This window comes from Choloepus didactylus, chromosome 20 (assembly GCF_015220235.1).
Source record: "Choloepus didactylus isolate mChoDid1 chromosome 20, mChoDid1.pri, whole genome shotgun sequence".
In the NCBI taxonomy this organism is placed as follows: Eukaryota; Metazoa; Chordata; class Mammalia; order Pilosa; family Megalonychidae; genus Choloepus; species Choloepus didactylus.
The window spans coordinates 621957-639354 of record NC_051326.1 but is presented as its reverse complement, the minus strand read 5'-3'; the positions used below and the strand labels follow the sequence as shown (position 1 = coordinate 639354).

At 50.7% G+C, this 17398-nt stretch overlaps 1 protein-coding gene across 4 annotated transcripts in view; it reads right to left on the bottom strand.

Annotated features, from left to right (window-relative positions):
- Positions 1-11645, bottom strand: part of LPIN1 (lipin 1) — a 95248-nt gene extending 83603 nt beyond the window's left edge. For all 4 annotated transcript variants that reach the window (XM_037812665.1, XM_037812667.1, XM_037812666.1 and 1 more), the window contains exon 1: positions 11575-11645. The gene's annotated coding sequence lies outside the window, so the exon portion shown is untranslated. The remainder of the gene's footprint in view (positions 1-11574) is intronic.
- Positions 11646-17398: the final 5753 nt, after the last annotated feature.

Genomic DNA, 17398 nt, shown 5'->3' with positions numbered 1-17398 from the left:
TTAGAATAGATACTTTTCCAACGAGGAAATACAAAAGACTAAAAAGCACATGAAAAGATGCCATCTTCACTAGCTATTAAGGAAATGCAAATCAAAACCACAATGAGATATCATTTCGTATCGACTAAATGCCACTATCATAAAAAAAAAAAAACAGCAGAAAACTCAAATGTTGTAGAGGATGTGGAAGAACCGAAAACACATTCACCGCTGGTGGGAATGTAAAACGGTGCCAGCCACCATGGAAGACGGTTTGGTGGTGCTTCAGGGAGGTAAGTACAGAATTATCATATGACCCAGTAATCCCACTACCGGGTATGTAAGAATTGAAAGCAGGGACTTGAACAGACATTTGTACACCAATGTTCACAGCAGCATTATTCACAATTGCCAAAAGCCGGAAGCAACCCAAGTGTCCCTCAACTGAAGAATGGATATACAAAACGTGGAGTACACATGCAATGGAATATTATTCAGCTTTAAGGAGGAATGACGTCCTGATGCATGTGACAACATGGATGAACTCTGAGGACATTAGGTTGAGTGAAATAAGCCAGACACAAAAGGGACAAATATTATATGATCTCACCGGTAAGAACTAGCTATAATGAGCAAATTCATAAAGTTAAAATCTAGACTACAGGGACTTTCAGAAGGGCAAAAAAACACCTCCGTGAAAATTACTAGATAAAAGCCAGAAAGTGACCCAGAACACCAGTTCCAGCGATGCACCAGCTGGACAAGGTCTGCTAAATCCACAGGGACCGTGCACTTGGTGAAACTGGGAGTCTGCATTCTGAAACGAGTGAGTAAGCCGCTGAATATCCAGCAGCCAGGCTGAGGTGTGGGGAAACTGTGGGTTGGCGATTGGAATCTGACTAGTTCTTTTTTAACAAACCCAAAAGCGGCTGTGGATATGGCAGTGAGAACCGCACAGTGAAGCGAGCAGGAATGGACTGTAGGTACACCTCAATATCTGGCGTGGACAGTAGCCTTTGTGCACCCACTGCTAATTGTCTCTGGAGCGAGGAAGGCAGAGGTGAGCCAAAAGGGAAAAATACCCACGCCCCTTCCAGCCATCTTCCCGGCAGGCTGGGAAGGCTCCTGCCCACCGCCGGCGCCACAGCCCAGAGCCACGCCAAAAATCCCAGTGCAATGGGAAGTGTTTCCAGCATCGTGCGCACACACCACAATATCAGGCATGGACAACAGCCTTTCACGCACCCACAGCTAACTGTCCCAGAGTTGGGAAGGCAGAGCTGTGCGAAAAGGGGGAAACTGGCATGCCCCATACAGCCATCCTTACAGCAGGCTGGGAACACCCCTACACGGCCCGGCGGCCCAGAACTTCCCTTGAGGAATGACGTGCACTTGTTATGTAGACAACCTTCCCTCAGCAGAGGCCCTAGAAGGGCATAGCTGGGAAGAGGGACCTCGGAAATCCCAGGGACCATATGCCAATACCAAGGGCTTGTGGGTCAGTGGCAGAGGCAATCTGTGGCAAGACTGAAATGAAGGTTCAGACTCTTGCAACAGCCTTAAATCTCCAGGAACACCTGGAAGGTTTGAGTATTAAAGCTTCCCTCCATCCCTAACTGCTCAGACACACGCCCCACATTCAGGGCGGACAGCACCAACAACAACCCAAGTTAGTGCACCACTTGGACCCCACAAGAACCAAACCCCCACACACCACAAAAACAAAGTTGGGGAGAACTGACTTGAGGGGAATAGGTGACTCACAGACGCCATCTACTGGTTAGTTAGAGAAAGTGTACACCACCAAGCTGTAGATCTAACAAATTAAGAGATTAGCCTTTAAATTAGCACACATATCCTAAAACAACCCTAGCAAGTAAAGCACATGCCAAGAGGCCAAAAACAACAGAAAACTTTAAAGCATATGAAAAAAACAGACAATATGGATAACCCAAACCCAAACACCCAAATCAAAAGATCAGAAGAGACATAGTACTTGGAGAAATTAATCAAAGAACTAAAGACAAACAAAGAGAGCATGGCAGAGGATATAAAGGACATGAAGAAGACCCTAGAAGAGCATAAAGAAGAAATTGCAAGAGTAAATAAAAAAATAGATGATCTTAAGGAAATAAAAGAAACTGTCGAAAAATTAAAAAGATTCTGGATACTCATAGTACAAGACTCGAGGAAGATGAACAACAAATCAGCAACCTGGAGGATGACAAAACGGAAAATGAAAGAACAAAAGAAAGAATGGGGAAAAAAATTGAAAACATTGAAATGGACCTCAGGGATATGATAGATAAAATAAAATGTCCAAATATAAGACTCATTGGTGTCGCAGAAGGGGAAGGGAAGGGTCAAGGTCTAGAAAGAGTATTCAAAGAAATTGTTGGAGAAAACTTCCCAAACCTTCTACACAACATAAATACACAAAGCACAAATGCCCAGTGAACTCCAAATAGAATAAATCCAAATAAACCCACTCCAAGACATATTCTGTTCACACTGTCAAATACTGAAGAGGAGCAAGTTCTGAAAGCAGCAAGAGAAAAGCAATTCACCACATACAAAGGAAACAACATAAAACAAGTAGTGACTACTCAGCAGCCACCATGGAGGCGAGAAGGCAGTGGCATGACATATTTAAAATTCTGAGAGAGAAAAATTTCCAACCAAGAATACTTTATCCAGCAAAACTCTCCTTCAAATTTGAGGGAGAACTTAAATTTTTCACAAACACATGCTAAGAGAGTTTCCTAATAAAAGACCTGCCCTACTTCAGATTCTAAAGGGAGCCCTACCGACAGAGAAACAAAGAAAGGAGAGAGAGAGATGGAGAAAGGTTCAGTACTAAAGAGATTCAATATTGGTTCATTAAAGGACAATAAGAGAGAGAGGGAAAAAATATATCTGACAAACATAAACCAAAGGATAGGATAGGTGATTCAAGAAATGCCTTCACAGTAATAACGCTGAATGTAAATGGATTAAACTCCCCAATTAAAAGATACAGATTCGCAGAATGGATCAAAAAAAAAAAATGAACCATCAATATGTTGCATAAAAGAGACTTATCTGAGACACAGGGACACAAAGAAATTGAAAGTGAAAGGATGGAAAAAAATATTTCATGTAAGCTACAGCCAAAAGAAAGCAGGAGTAGCAATATTAATCTCAGATAAAACAGACTTTAAATGCAAGGATGTTATGAGAGACAAAGAAGGCCACTACACACTAAAAAAAGGGGCAATTCAACAAGAAGAAATAACAATCATAAACGTTTATGCACCCAATCAAGGTGCCACAAAATACATTACAGAAACACTGGCAAAACTAAAGGAAGCAATTGATATTTCCACAATAATTGTGGGAGACTTCAACACATCACTCTCTCCTATAGATAGATCAACGAGACAGAAGACCAATAAGGAAATTGAAAACCTAAACAATCTGATAAATGAATTGGATTTAACAGACATATACAGAACACTACATCCCAAATCACCAGGATACACATTCTTCTCTAGTGCTCACAGAACTTTCTCCAGAATAGATCATATGCTGGGACATAAAACAAGGCTCAATAAATTTAAAAAGATTGAAATTATTCAAAGCACATTCTCTGACCACAATGGAATACAATTAGAAGTCAATAACCATCAGAGACTTAGAAAATTCACAAATACCTGGAGGTTAAACAACACACTCCTAAACAATCAGTGGGTTAAAGAAGAAATAGCAAGAGAAATTGCTAAATATATAGAAACGAATGAAAATGAGAACACAACATATCAAAACCTATGGGATGCAGCAAAAGCAGTACTGAGGAGAAAATTTATAGCACTAAATGCATACATCAAAAAGAAAGAAAGGGCTAAAATCACATAACTAATGGAGCAACTGAAGAAGCTAGAAAATGAATGGCAAACTAATCCTAAACCAAGTAGAAGAAAAGAAATAACAAGGATTAAAGAAGAAATAAATGACATAGAGAACAAAAAAACAATAGAGAGAATAAATAACACCAAGAGTTGGTTCTTTGAGAAAATCAACAAGATTGACAAGCCCCTAGCTAGACTGACAAAATCAAAAAGAAAGAAGACCCATATAAACAAAATAATGAACAAGAAAGGCGACATTACTGCGGATCCTGAAGAAATTTAAAAAATTGTAAGAGGATACTACGAACAACTGTATGCTAACAAACTGGATAACGTAGAGGAAATGGACAATTTCCTGGAAACATATGAACAACCCAGACTGACCAGAGAAGAAACAGAAGACCTCAACCAACCCATCACAAGCAAAAAGATCAAATCAGTCATCAAAAAACTTTTCACAAATAAATTCTCAAGGCCAGATGGCTTCACAAGGGAAATCTACCAAACTTTCCAAGAACTGACACCAATCTTACTTAAACTCTTTCAAAACACTGAAGAAAATGGAACACTACCTAACACATTTTATGAAGCTACATCAGTCTAATACCAAAACCAAGCAAAGATGCCAAAAAAAAAAAAAAAAACTACAGGCCAATCTCCCTAATGAATATAGATGCAAAAATTCTCAACGAAATACTTGCAAATCAAATCCAAAGACACATTTAAAAAATCATACACCATGACCAAGTGGGGTTCATTCCAGGCATGCAAGGATGGTTCAACATGAGAAAATCAATCAATGTAACACAACACATTAACAAATCAAAAGAGAAAAATCAAACGATCATCTTAATAGACGCTGAAAAAGCATTCGACAAAATCCAACATCCCTTTTTGATAAAAACACTTCAAAAGGTAGGAATTGAAGGAAACTTACTCAATATGATAAAGGGCATATATGAAAAACCCACAGCCAGCATAGTACTCAATGGTGAGAGACTGAAAGCCTTCCCTCTAAGATCAGGAACAAGACAAGGATGCCCGCTGTCACCACTGTTATTCAACATTGTGATAGAAGTGCTAGCCAGGGTAATCCGGCAAGACAAAGAAATAAAAGGCATCCAAATTGGAAAGGAAGAAGTAAACTGTCATTATTTGCAGATGATATAATCTTATATCTGGAAAACCCTGAGAAATTGATCATACAGCTACTGGAGCTAATAAACAAATTTAGCAAAGTAGCAGGATACAAGATTAATGCACATAAGTCAGTAATGTTTCTATATGCTGGAAATGAACAAACTGAAGAGACACTCAAGAAAAAGATACCATTTTCAATAGCAACTAAAAAAATCAAGTACCTAAGAATAAACTTAGCCAAAGATGTAAAAGACCTATACAAAGAAAACTACATAACTCTACTAAAAGAAATAGAAGGGGACCTTAAAAGATGGAAAAATATTCCATGTTCATGGATAGGAAGGCTAAATGTCATTAATACGTTAATTCTACCCAAACTCATCTACAAATTCAATGCAATCCCAATCAAAATTCCAACAATCTACTCTGCAGACTTGGAAAAGCTAGTTATCAAATTTATTTGCAAAGGGACGATGCCTCAAATTGCTAAGAACACTTTAAAAAAGAAAAATGAAGTGGGAGGACTTGCACTCCCTGACTTTGAAGCTTATTATAAACCCACAGTTGTCAAAACAGCATGGTACTGGCACAAAGACAGATATATTGATCAATGGAATCAGATTGAGAATTCGGAGATAGACCCCCAGATCTATGGCCGACTGATCTTTGATAAGGCTCCCAAAGCCACTGAACTGGGACATAACACTCTTTCCAACAAATGGGGCTGGGAGAGTCAGATATCCATATCCAAAAGAAAGAAAAAGGACCCCTACCTCACACCCTACACAAAAGTTAACTCAAAGTGGATCAAAGACCTCAATATAAAAGAAAGTACCATAAAACTCCTAGAAGATAATGAAGGGAGACATATTCAAGACCTTGTATTAGGCGGCCACTTCCTAGACTTTACACCCAAAGCACAAGCAACAAAAGAGAAAATAGATACATGGGAACTCCTCAAGCTTAGAAGTTTCTGTACCTCAAAGGAATTTCTCAAAAAGGTGAAGAGGCAGCCAACTCAATGGGAAAAAATTGTTGGAAACCATGTATCTGACAAAAGACTGATATCTTGCATATATAAAGAAATCCTACAATTCAATGACAATGGTACAGACAGCCCAATTATAAAATGGGTAAAAGATATGAAGAGACAGTTCTCTAAAGGGGAAATACAAATGGCCAAGAAACACATGAAAAAATGTTCAGCTTCACTAGCTATTAGAGAGATGCAAATTAAGACCACAACGAGACACCATCTCACACCAATTAGAATGGCTGCCATTAAACAAACAGGAAACTACAAATACTGGAGAGGATGTGGAGAAATTAGAACTCTTATTCATTATTGGTGGGACTGTATAATGGTTCAGCCACTCTGGAAGTCAGTCTGGCAATTCCTTAGGAAAGTAGATACAGAGTTACCCAGCAATTGAACATCTCAGTATATACCCAGAAGATCTGAAAGCAGTGACACAAACAGATATCTGCACACCAATGTTCATAGCAGCATTATTCACAATTGCCAAGAGATGGAAACAACCCAAATGTCCTTCAACAGATGAGTGGATAAATAAAATGTGATATATACACACAATGGAAGACTATGCAGCAGTAAGAAGGAACGACATCATGAAACATGACAACTTGGATGAACCCTGAAGACATAATGCTGAACAAAATAAGCCAGGCACAAAAAGAGAAATATTATATGCTACCACTAATGTGAACATTGCTGGGGGAGAATGCAGGGGTGTTGGGCTCCCCCACCTCAATGGTTGCTGATGTGCTCACAGACATTGGGGACTGGTGGTTTGATGCGCTGAGCCCTCTACCACGGGACTTGCCCTTGGGAAGACTGTTGCTGCAAAGGAGAGGCTAGGCCTGCTTATAATTGTGCCTAAGTGTCTCCTCCTGAATGCCTCTTTGTTGCTCAAATGTGGCTCTGTCTCTCTAGCTAAGCCAACTTGGCAGGTGAAATCACTGCCCACCCCCCTACAGGGGATCAGACACCCAGGGGAGTGAATCTCCCTGGCAACACGGAATATGACTCCCAGGGAGGAATCTGGACCTGGCATCGTGGGATGGAGAACATCTTCTTGACCAAAAGGGGGATGTGAAATAAAATGAAATAAGTTTCAGTGGCTGAGAGATTCCAAAAGGAGCCGAGAGGTCACTCTGGTGGGCACTCTTACACACAATATAAATAACCCTTTTTAAGTTCTAATGAATTGGAATAGCTAGCAGTAAATACCTAAAACTATCAAACTGCAACCCAGAACCCTTGAATCTTGAAGACAATTGTACAAAAATGTAGCTTATGAGGGGGGACAATGGGATTGGGAAAGCCATAAGGACCACACTCCCCTTTGTCCAACGTATGAATGGATGAGTAGAAAAATGGGGGAAAAAAAAGGTACCCAGTGATCTTTTTTACTTTAATTGTTCTTTTTCACTGTAATTTTTACTCATTACTTTTGTGTGTGTGGTAATGAAACTGTTTAAAAATTAATTCTGGTGATGGACGCACAACCACATGGTGGTACTGTGAACAAATGATGGTACGCTTTGTATGACTGCATGGTATGTGAATACAGCTCAATAAAATTGAATTATTAAAAAAATATCTAGGCTACAGGGTATCAGGAGATAGAATGAGGGTAGAGAACAGGGAGCTGATGCTTAATTTGTACAGAATTTTAATTAGGTTGATTGTGAATGTTTGGAGATGGATAGAGGTGATGGGAGCACATTATGGTGAGTATAATCAACAGTGATGAACTGACTGCATGATGTGGTTGAAAGGGGAAGTCTGGGGCGTGCATGTCACTAGAAGGAAAGCCAGAGGGGGAAACATGGGACTGTATGACACAGAGAACCCTGAGGTCGACGCTATCTGTGTTGAATAGCACAAATCTAAGAATGTTTGTCCATCAACTATAACAAATGTATGTCACTATTACAAGGTGTTGCTAATAGGGTGGTATATGGGGGAAAATACAACTAATGCCAAGTATGGATGATAGTTAAAAGTAACATTTTAATATTCTTTCATTGGTTGTTACAAAGGTGCCACAAGAAGGCTAAATGTGTGGAATAAGGGGGAAAAGGGGGTGGGGGGCTTTTCTTTTTGGAGAAATGAAAATGTTCTAAAATTGACTGTGGTGATGAATACACAACTCTGTGAATATACTACGAGCCATGGATTGTACACTTTGGCTGGAATGGAGGATGTGTGAATATATCTCAACAAAACTGCTGTAAAAAAATGAAAAGGTCAGGTGCTAATTCTGTGGTTATAAATTGTTTCAGGCCTTGTTCAGACTTGGGCTTTGAATTAAATCTCTGGCCTGAGAGTGCTCTGCACGTATTAACCATTTAAATTGTACTTTCCAAAAATAGGAAAGGTAAAGAAACATTAAAAGGGTATATAGACATTCCAACAGGGTACTGATAAATTTCCGTCTGCTCACAGGCTGAGCCCAGAGGCAGCCCCACGATGACGCAGCACCCTGGGAGCCTGCAGAGCTCACCGGCAGGAAGCTCTTTTGCCAAAAGGGTCCTGGGCGAGCACACCTTTCTGTCCTGTCTTCTGTAAACCAAGGTGAGATCAGGAATGTGGAGGGAGATTCGCGGAAAGGAGAGCACCTGCCCCTCCTTTGTCACAGTTTCACTGGGACCCACAACGGAAACCACGTGCGGTCCCGCCCCTCCAAGGGCGAAAGGCCTTCTGTGAGGGACCCCCAGGAAGGGGGCAGTGCTGCCGGCCAGACCCCCTACCCCCACTCCTACCCCAGCCCCTCACGGCCGGACCCCCGCCCTGGGCCCAGCACACACAAAACAACCAAAACGAGCTTCCGAATCAACGTCTGAAGGTGGGTATGACCACTCATTTCCCTCTGCCTCCCTCATTCAGCCGACTGGGCGGGTTTCAGGACTAGGGGGTCCCAACGTGCACCCTGAAAACGTTCGGCCTGTGCTTAGGCCCACAGCTGTCTGCAAATGGAAACCAGTTTGTCATCCTCAGAATATTCCACCAGCACCTGCCCCAGCCCCGGCTGCTGCTCAAGTCCGGCTGGGAAAAATGGGAGCAGAGGAAAGGGGAAGAGGGCGTGGCGCCTACAGAGAGAGGAGAAGAGGGCAAGGAGGGTGGGCAGGTGGTTTCTCCTGACCCCGACAGGACCAGGGCCGGTGGCTGCAGGGGTCAGCAGACCCTCCCAGCACCCAGGCTGCCAGCAGCGCGGGACCACCTCGGGCCAGCGCGTTCCCGCCACCACGTCCAGGTGTCCAGCCCGCCAGACCGTCCCCCGAGAGCCAGAAAGCAGCATCTCAGCAACCTGGAGCCTGTCATGGACGAAGAAGCGGTGCCGTCACTGCGGGGCTGTTCAGCCTTCCTCCACTACTTTCTCCACAAATCCCTTTCATAACGGGCTTTTTATGAGAAAGGACCAGGGCTTGATAAAGCAGAACTCCATGTTTCGCAAGGGAACTTAGCAAGAGGCCCCGACGCTGACCCCCGAGGAGCTGCGCATTCTCCTGCCCCAATGCTATGACGACTGGGGAAGTTGGCGTGCAAAGGGGTCAAGGCACCAGCCTCAGTGTCCCCTCCAGCACAGCCACCCCATCACTCCCCACAGCCTTCCCTGCCCACCTCACTGAAGCCCCGGAGGAACCCAGGAAGGCCCACCCTGTCAGAGGGTCAGCAGGGAGGGGTGTTTTCCAGCGAGGCAGCGCTGTCCCAACCCTAAAGCTGCCCTCCTGCCCCAGCACACTGTGTCCCTCACTTAAATAGCAACAGCAGTCATGTCCTGGCTCCAAACCATTCCGTCCCCGAAGCCCTGTGCACTCTCTCAACTTTTAAAGTGACCCCAAGTGGGCACGGGCTTCATTCCACAGATGAAGCATCTGCGGCTTGGAGACGGCAGGTCTTTTGCCCCAAGTAACACAAAAGCCACAGTTTCCACCAAGGTCAGAGGAACAACAAATCCCAGTCCTTTGCACGGAGTCGCAGCTGCAGGGCCACCTCAGGCCCTTCCTGGGGAGAATCTCCCTCTCCCCAAAGCTCCCTCCTTCCCTGTGGTCCAGGCCCTCAGGCAGGGCCCACAGACCCCCTTCAGCAGGCCAGGCCGGCCAACCCCTCCTCGGCCACTGCCCGAACCGCCAGTCCCTACGAGCCCCGAGTTCCTCCGGTGAGACAGCGCAGCAGCCCGTCCTTCCCTAAGTGAGGAACCTGGGGTGCTGAGGGGACCGCACAGGCTCCCCCAGCCCAGGCAGAACCGGGGCTCAGCCAGCCCGCCTGACCCACAGAGCTCCGGCCCGGCTGGCTCCAGGGCTGGCGCCACTGCCCCTTGCAGCCAGACCTGCGGGCAGGGGTGAAGGCTCCCAAACACCACCCATGTGGACAGCCGCTGGCAAACATGAGGCATCACTGAAATACAAAACCTTAACTTCAATCCTGAGAGCTTCAGGATTTGGGAGGGAAAAGAAGAGTATGTGTATTTCTCAATTACTCTACGATCCTCAATTGCTTCCTGTTATTCACAAGACCCCCAAACCATGGAACAGAAGTAAACAGTAAAGTTCACAATCACCACCAACCACCACAACCCCCAATAAAAAAAAAACTGTTACAAGTCTAACTTTTCCAAAGCATTCCTACCATCTGGTGGGAAACAGCTGATTGTAGAAACACTCGGGATGAACACCCCCGTGGTTTCAGCTCAAGGTTCCTGTCTGGTCCTCACAAACGGGGCTGACAGGCTTCCTACAGCAACTGCTGTCCCCAGGAACCACCAGCCGTTACCTGGACTCTACTAGACGGCACTTCATGTGCTTTCCAAAGCATGATTTCTCATACTGCGGTTTCCAGGCCTTCTTCAAGTACAATCCTTTGTCGGCAGCATCTGCAGCACTGGGTAGGCCTGACACCCAGTAACGACAGGAAAGCTGAGCAGAGAGCCACCCTCAAGGCCTCCGGAGAGCCGGGGTTCCGGGAGCGCCTCTCAGAGCCGTGCGCCCCACGCTCCCCCGCGTCCCGGTCCTCACCGAGCGCCCTGGTCCTCACCCCGCGCCCCGGACTCCCCCGCGCCCCGGGCTCCCCCGCGCTCCGGGCTCCCCCGCGCCCCGGTCCTCACCCCGCGCCCCGGGCTCCCCCGCGCTCCGGGCTCCCCCGCGCCCCGGTCCTCACCCCGCGCCCCGGGCTCCCCCGCGCTCCGGGCTCCCCTGCGCCAAGCAGGGGCCCTGACTCCGCCCGGAGACGCTGCAGGCCCGACGGCCGTGGCCGGAGCGCCCCTCTCCTGGACAGAATTCGCCCGCTGGTCTCGGGGTTCCGCCGCGAGCGCCCCGGGACCCCTCCCCGCTCAAGGCCAGCCCCGCCTGGCCGCGCGTTACGGGGAGACCCGGGGGAGCGCGCGGGGCCCGCCGGGCGCCCGGGTGGGTCTCCGCCTCCCCCCTCCAGGCACGGCCCCGAAAAGGCCTCCGAGGCCGAGGGGCTGAGCCGGGCCCCCGCCCGAGGACTGCGTCCCCTCCCCAGCCTCCGGCCGCGGGGGCAGCGGGAAGAGCATCCACTTACGGTCCGGCACCGGCGCGCGTGCGGAGCCGCCTCTGAACGCAGACCAGGAGCGGGCGGCCGGCTGCCGGCAGGGGGCGGGGATAGGGGCGGGGCGTGAGGGGCGGAGTCAGAGGAGGGGCGGGGCCGCCCTTGTATGCTGACCCGGAGCGGGCGGCGGGCTGCCGGCTGGGGGCGAGAGGGGGCGGGGCATGCGGAGGGGGCGGGGCGGGGGACTGTGGGGCGGTGAATGTGGGCGGGGCCAGCGGAGGGGCGGAGCCGCCCTTGTACGCAGACCCTGAGAGGGACGCAGGCTGTCGGCGCGGGGCGGGGCCTTCCGGGGGCGGATCCTGCTGGAAGGCGTGGCCTGCGGGCGGGGCGGGGCCGCCTCTGGGAGCAAAGCCCGAGCGGGCCTCCGGCTGTCACGCTGGGCGGGGCCTGCGGGGCGGGGCCGGCGGCTGTCGCGCGGGGCGCAGCCGACGGGGCGGCGCTAGGGGGGCTCGCGGCGCCCGCGCCCTGGTCCCGCCGCGGACCCTGCTCTGCCGTGGGCTGGGCCCTCGGGCTACGCTTCCGCTTCCCGCGCGGCCGGCCCTGGCGCTGGGGTCCCGGGCGGCGAGGCCGAGGCTGAGGGCCCTGCAGGCCGGGTCAGGCCTCCGGGTCCTCCGCGCCAGGGCCGGCCCGGCCGGGGCGCCGCGGGGAAAGCCCCCGCACAGGCGGCGCCCCGAGACCAGACCCGGAGGCGGCCCTGAGGGGAGGGTCTCCAGGCGGCCACGTCCCGCTTCGGGCGGCTTCAGGTACGTCTGAAATAGTAAAACCCGGAAACGGCGGGTCCGAACACGTAACCCCCCACAGCCTCGCTCGAAAGGGCGACACGCGGGGCCGGGCGGGCTGCAGGGGCCTCCCCCGGGCTCGGAGGACACCTAGTCCCGCAGGGGAGCCTTTCCCGGACAGACCGTGAGAGGAAACGCCCGCGAGCCGCCCTCCGGAGTCCCCCGCAGGGGCCCCGCCGCCCGGGCGACTCGCGCTTGGCCAATCCCACGGTCGGAGGGGAGCGGGTGGGCGGGACCCGGGGAGGGAGGCCCGGGGAAGGGGGAGGCCCGGGGAAGGGGGAGGCCCGGGGAGGGAGGCCCGGGGGGAGGGAGGCCCGGGGGGGGGAGGCCCGGGGGGGGGAGGCCCGGGGGGGGGGAGACCCGGGGAGGGAGGCCCGGGGGGGGGAGGCCCGGGGGGGGGGAGGCCCGGGGAAGGGGGAGGCCCGGGTGGGAGGGAGGCCCGGGGGGGGGGAGGCCCGGGGGGGGGGGAGGCCCGGGGTGGGGGAGACCCGGGGAAGGGGGAGGCCCGGGGGGGGGGAGACCCGGGGAAGGGGGAGGCCCGGGGGGGGGGGAGACCCGGGGAGGGAGGCCCGGGGGGGGGGCCCCGGAGAGGGGGCCGGAGGACCCCGCCCGCCGAGCACGCCCGAGCCCCGCGGGGCTCCTCCACCCCTGCGTCGCGGCTCTGTGGCCTCAGATCAGGAACCCTCCTCCGCCGGGTTCTAGCGGAGAACTCCCCCGCTTTCCTCCACTTGCAGCAGCCACAGCGTCCTGGGGGCCCCGTTCTCCAGAGCAACCCCCCACACAGTTAAAGGGGCTCTGCCGGGGCTGGGGGCACGTCAGAGGAAGCCCTGGGGATCTGCTGGATCCAAGGCGGGCTGCAGGCGGGCGCCCCGCTCCGGGGCCATGGGTGGGGTGCAGTGGTCCTGCCTGGTGGGACCAGAGGCGGCCCCGAGAGCCACCAGGGGAGCCCGAGCCCCGGCTGTGGGCCCGCGGAGGGGCGAGGGCGGCTGCGAGGCCCGGTGTCCGCAGGGAGGGGAGGAGGCGAGAGGCAAGCCAAGAACCCAGGAGGCCTTGCTCCTGGCCAGTCGCCCCCTCGGCTCCAAAAGCCCACCCCAGAGAGGTCAGGGGGAGAGGCTGGCAGTGGACCCCGGCCCTGGCCCAGTTCACCTCACTGACTACTGCTCAAGCAGCTACCAGACCCCCTCCCAGCCAGGGGACCCCTGCGCCAGCACCCACACGTCGCAGGTTATGGGGTTTTATGTGCTGACAGGGTTTTGGAAGTGTGTGTTTGTGTGTGTGTTCTGTTTTCTATTTATGTTGAGGGTGTGGGTCTCCCTTGTTTTCTTGGTTCTTTTCCAGGGTCTGAATCACTCCTTGGGGGCATATGTTGGAAAGTTCAAATTTCTGTGACCCCGTGACCACTTTAGGGTTCTTGACCTGAGACCTGAGGGCCCAAAAAGGCCCACAAGCTGTCTGAGATTGTACATAAATGTTTGTCTGAGTGTAAGAACGTGCATTGTTTCAGAGCGGCCCTTTACTTTTCACCACATTCTCAAAGGAGTCTGCAATATCAAAATATTAGGACCAACTTTCCAGTGCTCAGCCAGTTTTCCCCCAAACTGCAGATCCACATTTTCAACCGGTCGCACCTCAATCGATAAAAACCGAGCCACCCTGCACCTCCACATTTCCTCCTCTGAACCCGTCTCCTTGCAGGGCACGCTGGGCTTAAAACCTGTGGCATCAGCTGTTGCAGCAACAAATCCTTGAACCCACCATTCCTCGGAACTTGTAATTAATTGAAATAATAAAGTTCCTTATTGTCAAGAACAGTTTGAATTAAAATTTCTGTTAACTAAAGCCAAAACATCATATAAATATCATATACATTTTAAAAAGTCGATACACAATGGAATGTCCCTAGGATGTGCAGAATCTCCGTAAAGAGACACCATGGCTCGTGGGCCTGGGCAGGTCTGGAAGGATCAGCGCGTGTTAGAGGAGGGAGAAGTCGGAGCGATGCAGACAGACGGAGCCAGATGCAAACCCACTGTCCCCAGATGGCTGCAGCTCCTGGGCCTTCCAGCTGGGAGGGCGGCCAGCAGGCCACTGGAGCCTTGGGTTTCAAGGCCAAACATATCCCTTAGTCCTGCCTCCAGGGTCTCCAAGCCGCCTTGGAGTTGACTTCCTGGATAGTGACCTCCTGGAGATACCAGATCAATTCACAAGCCTGGTCTGCCTTACCGTCCCATTTTTCATTGTAAATTTAAAACTTGCTGTCTGGTTTGAATAAGTCTCTTTTGAGCTTTGTTCATGTGCATCAGCCTCACCAAATCTCATAACCCTTGGTATGCGAGAAAGAGTGAGTTTCTAAATTGGCGAGCTTTCAGGGCCAGTGCTGCGCTCTCCCGAATCCAGCAGTGCCTCCTCTGGGGGCATTTCCGGGGCACATCTTGGGGCTCACGACTCCGGTCGGACTTCTACCAGTTCTATCCCTTTCTTTCCGTCTCCACGCAGACCCTCGGGGGCTCTCACCAAGGAACTGCGGTAACCTCCACACGACTCCCAGAACCATCTGTGGGCCTGCCAGGGAGGACGCAACCTCCAGGCGCTGCCCACGGGAGCACATTCCACCTGCACCCCAACTCCGCCAGGGCTGACCCACGAAGAAGCAGAGCGGGCAGCCTGGGCCCCTGGGAGGGCCGGCTTCCCTCGAGCGCCACACCCACTCGCCCACCCGGGTCACAGGCTCGACCCCGGAGCACCTGGACACGATTGCGGGGGCCTGGCAGGCACAACAGGGCTCCATCAAAAGCCGCCTGGAATGAAATGCCATTTTCCCCTTGACAAAAAATAGTAATATTTTATTTCAATTTCTCACTTATCAGGTAGCTAAGATTTCAGAGTGGTTTCTCTGCTTTCTTTTCAATTATTTACTGATTTTTAAACAAGCACTTAGGGGTAAACTGCCACCTCTCATTTAGAGGTGCATTGAAGTAAAACAAAGAATGATTTTTAAAATGTGAACAATCATTCCTTAATGTTTTGTGTGTTCCTAAAACCAACATCCTTGTCCTGGATTACAGGGAGTGGAATGAAAGCATAAATGAGTCAAGTTGTACAGAGAAGGCTCTTCATAAATTAAAGGCAATAAATAACTAGTGATTTTAAAATATTCTAAATGTTAGGAAATTGTCCTACTCCAATAACCTCATAACCATGACATAATTTTTCATAAGTGCCAATTTTGAAAATGCTCACTGTTAGCATTTCAAATCTATCTGTAGACACCGCCTCATCTACTGCTCCTAGGTCAGCACTGGACATGAGTAATTCAAACTTAAAGACAGAAAAAGACAAAAATGTAGCTTTCAAATTGACACAAATCTCATGCTTGGTAGTATAATGGGCCCTTCGGGGTGCCTGGCCTGCTCCGGACACAGCTCAAGCTGCCTGCTGGTAATCGGGACCCCGCACCTCACAGTGCAGAGCTGTGCCCCTCGGGGCCAGCCAGAGCCACGCGGGCAGGGCGGTGTCGGACCCTCCAAGCACACCTGTGCGGGCACATGCTCAGCCAGGTGAGAGAAGAGCATGTGGCACAGGCACTATGACCACGGGGACAGTCCCCAGGACTAACTAAACCTCCAGCAGATCACCTGGATCAACAGGTGGGCAAGGACGACACCTTCGTGTCTCCTCATACCCTGGGCACCTGGGCCCACTCAAGGCTCCTTCCTCCTCTTCCTCCCAAAATCCAGCCATCAATACGTACACTGTTTCAGCCTTGACCCCTGGGTGGGCAGGCCAGAGGAAGATACATTCAGTCATTTCTGTTTCGGTCGGACTGGCTCTCCCATCTCCTCCTCCAAATGAGCTCTAAGGAAGACAGATGGGGAGGAAACCAGGAATCCCTCCTGAGGCCAAGAAAGGAAGTTCCAAGTGCAGATGGAAGACGGGTCTGCTTGGGAATCCTGTTCGCCCGTCAAGGCCTGGAAAGATGTGCTTTAACCCCACTGCCTCAGTCGGCTCACGTCCTCTCCCCTTCACCGAGGGTGCGCCAGGCGGGGGCCGACCACTGACGGAGACGGAGAGATGAACAGCACCTTCCTTCAAGGCCTTCTGAGTGTATAAAATATAAGTAGCAGGTGCAGCATCATCAGCCTGGATATAAGTGGGCGCTTTAAGAGAAATGGGAGCAGAATGCGGTGGAAGTGCCCGGAAGGCAGGACAGCTCCCGATGGGAGGCAGCACGGAGGAGAGGCTCAGCCTCGGGCCTCGGAGTCCTGAACTCCAGGGTTGATTTCCAGATTTGCCTCTGCTGGCTATGTGACCTCTCTGACCCTCAGTCGCCTCTTCTGTAAAATTTGGGTGAAAAATATGTTTTTCATAGGATTGTCTGGAGGACTGAAGGAGTTAAGATATGTAAAGCGCTTAGCACAATGCCTGGCACAGTGTAAATGGTTCACGCTTGGTGAGTGCTGCAGTCACAGCAGTGACAATTACGATTACCAGCATTATTTACTAGGGGTACCTTCCAAAGAAGGTGGCATCAGACTTGCCTTGAAATGAGAAGACTTGACGGATGTGGAGTGGGAGGAGATGTTTCTGGCTGTGAAAAGGCACAGCAGAGGGACGGAGCAGGATGATGCGTTTGGGGCTGAGGGTTTGACGGCTCCGTGTGTCTGGAGAGTGGTGGCTCCTCCCCTGCCTGGAACCGGTGCCTCCCCACACCTCCGAAGGAGCTGCCTGTCGGGAAACAACTTTCCAAGGTGGAGCTAAGTTTCCGCACACGCCCCTCAGGTCTCCTCGGCCAGTGCGAATGCAAGAACGAGTTCCCATCCTCCCCCTCGTTCACGGCGTCCTGTGTGGCAGGTCCACAGGGAGCCCACGGAACTTGCTGAGTGACTGAAGAAGCGATGGGCTGGCTGAGTAAGTTAGCTCATGTCAGTTCCCTGGGTGCTGGCACGTGTCCTTTCCTAGTTGGGAAGGCTAAATTACAGTTTCCTTTAACCCAAAGCAAAACATTAAGATCACAAATA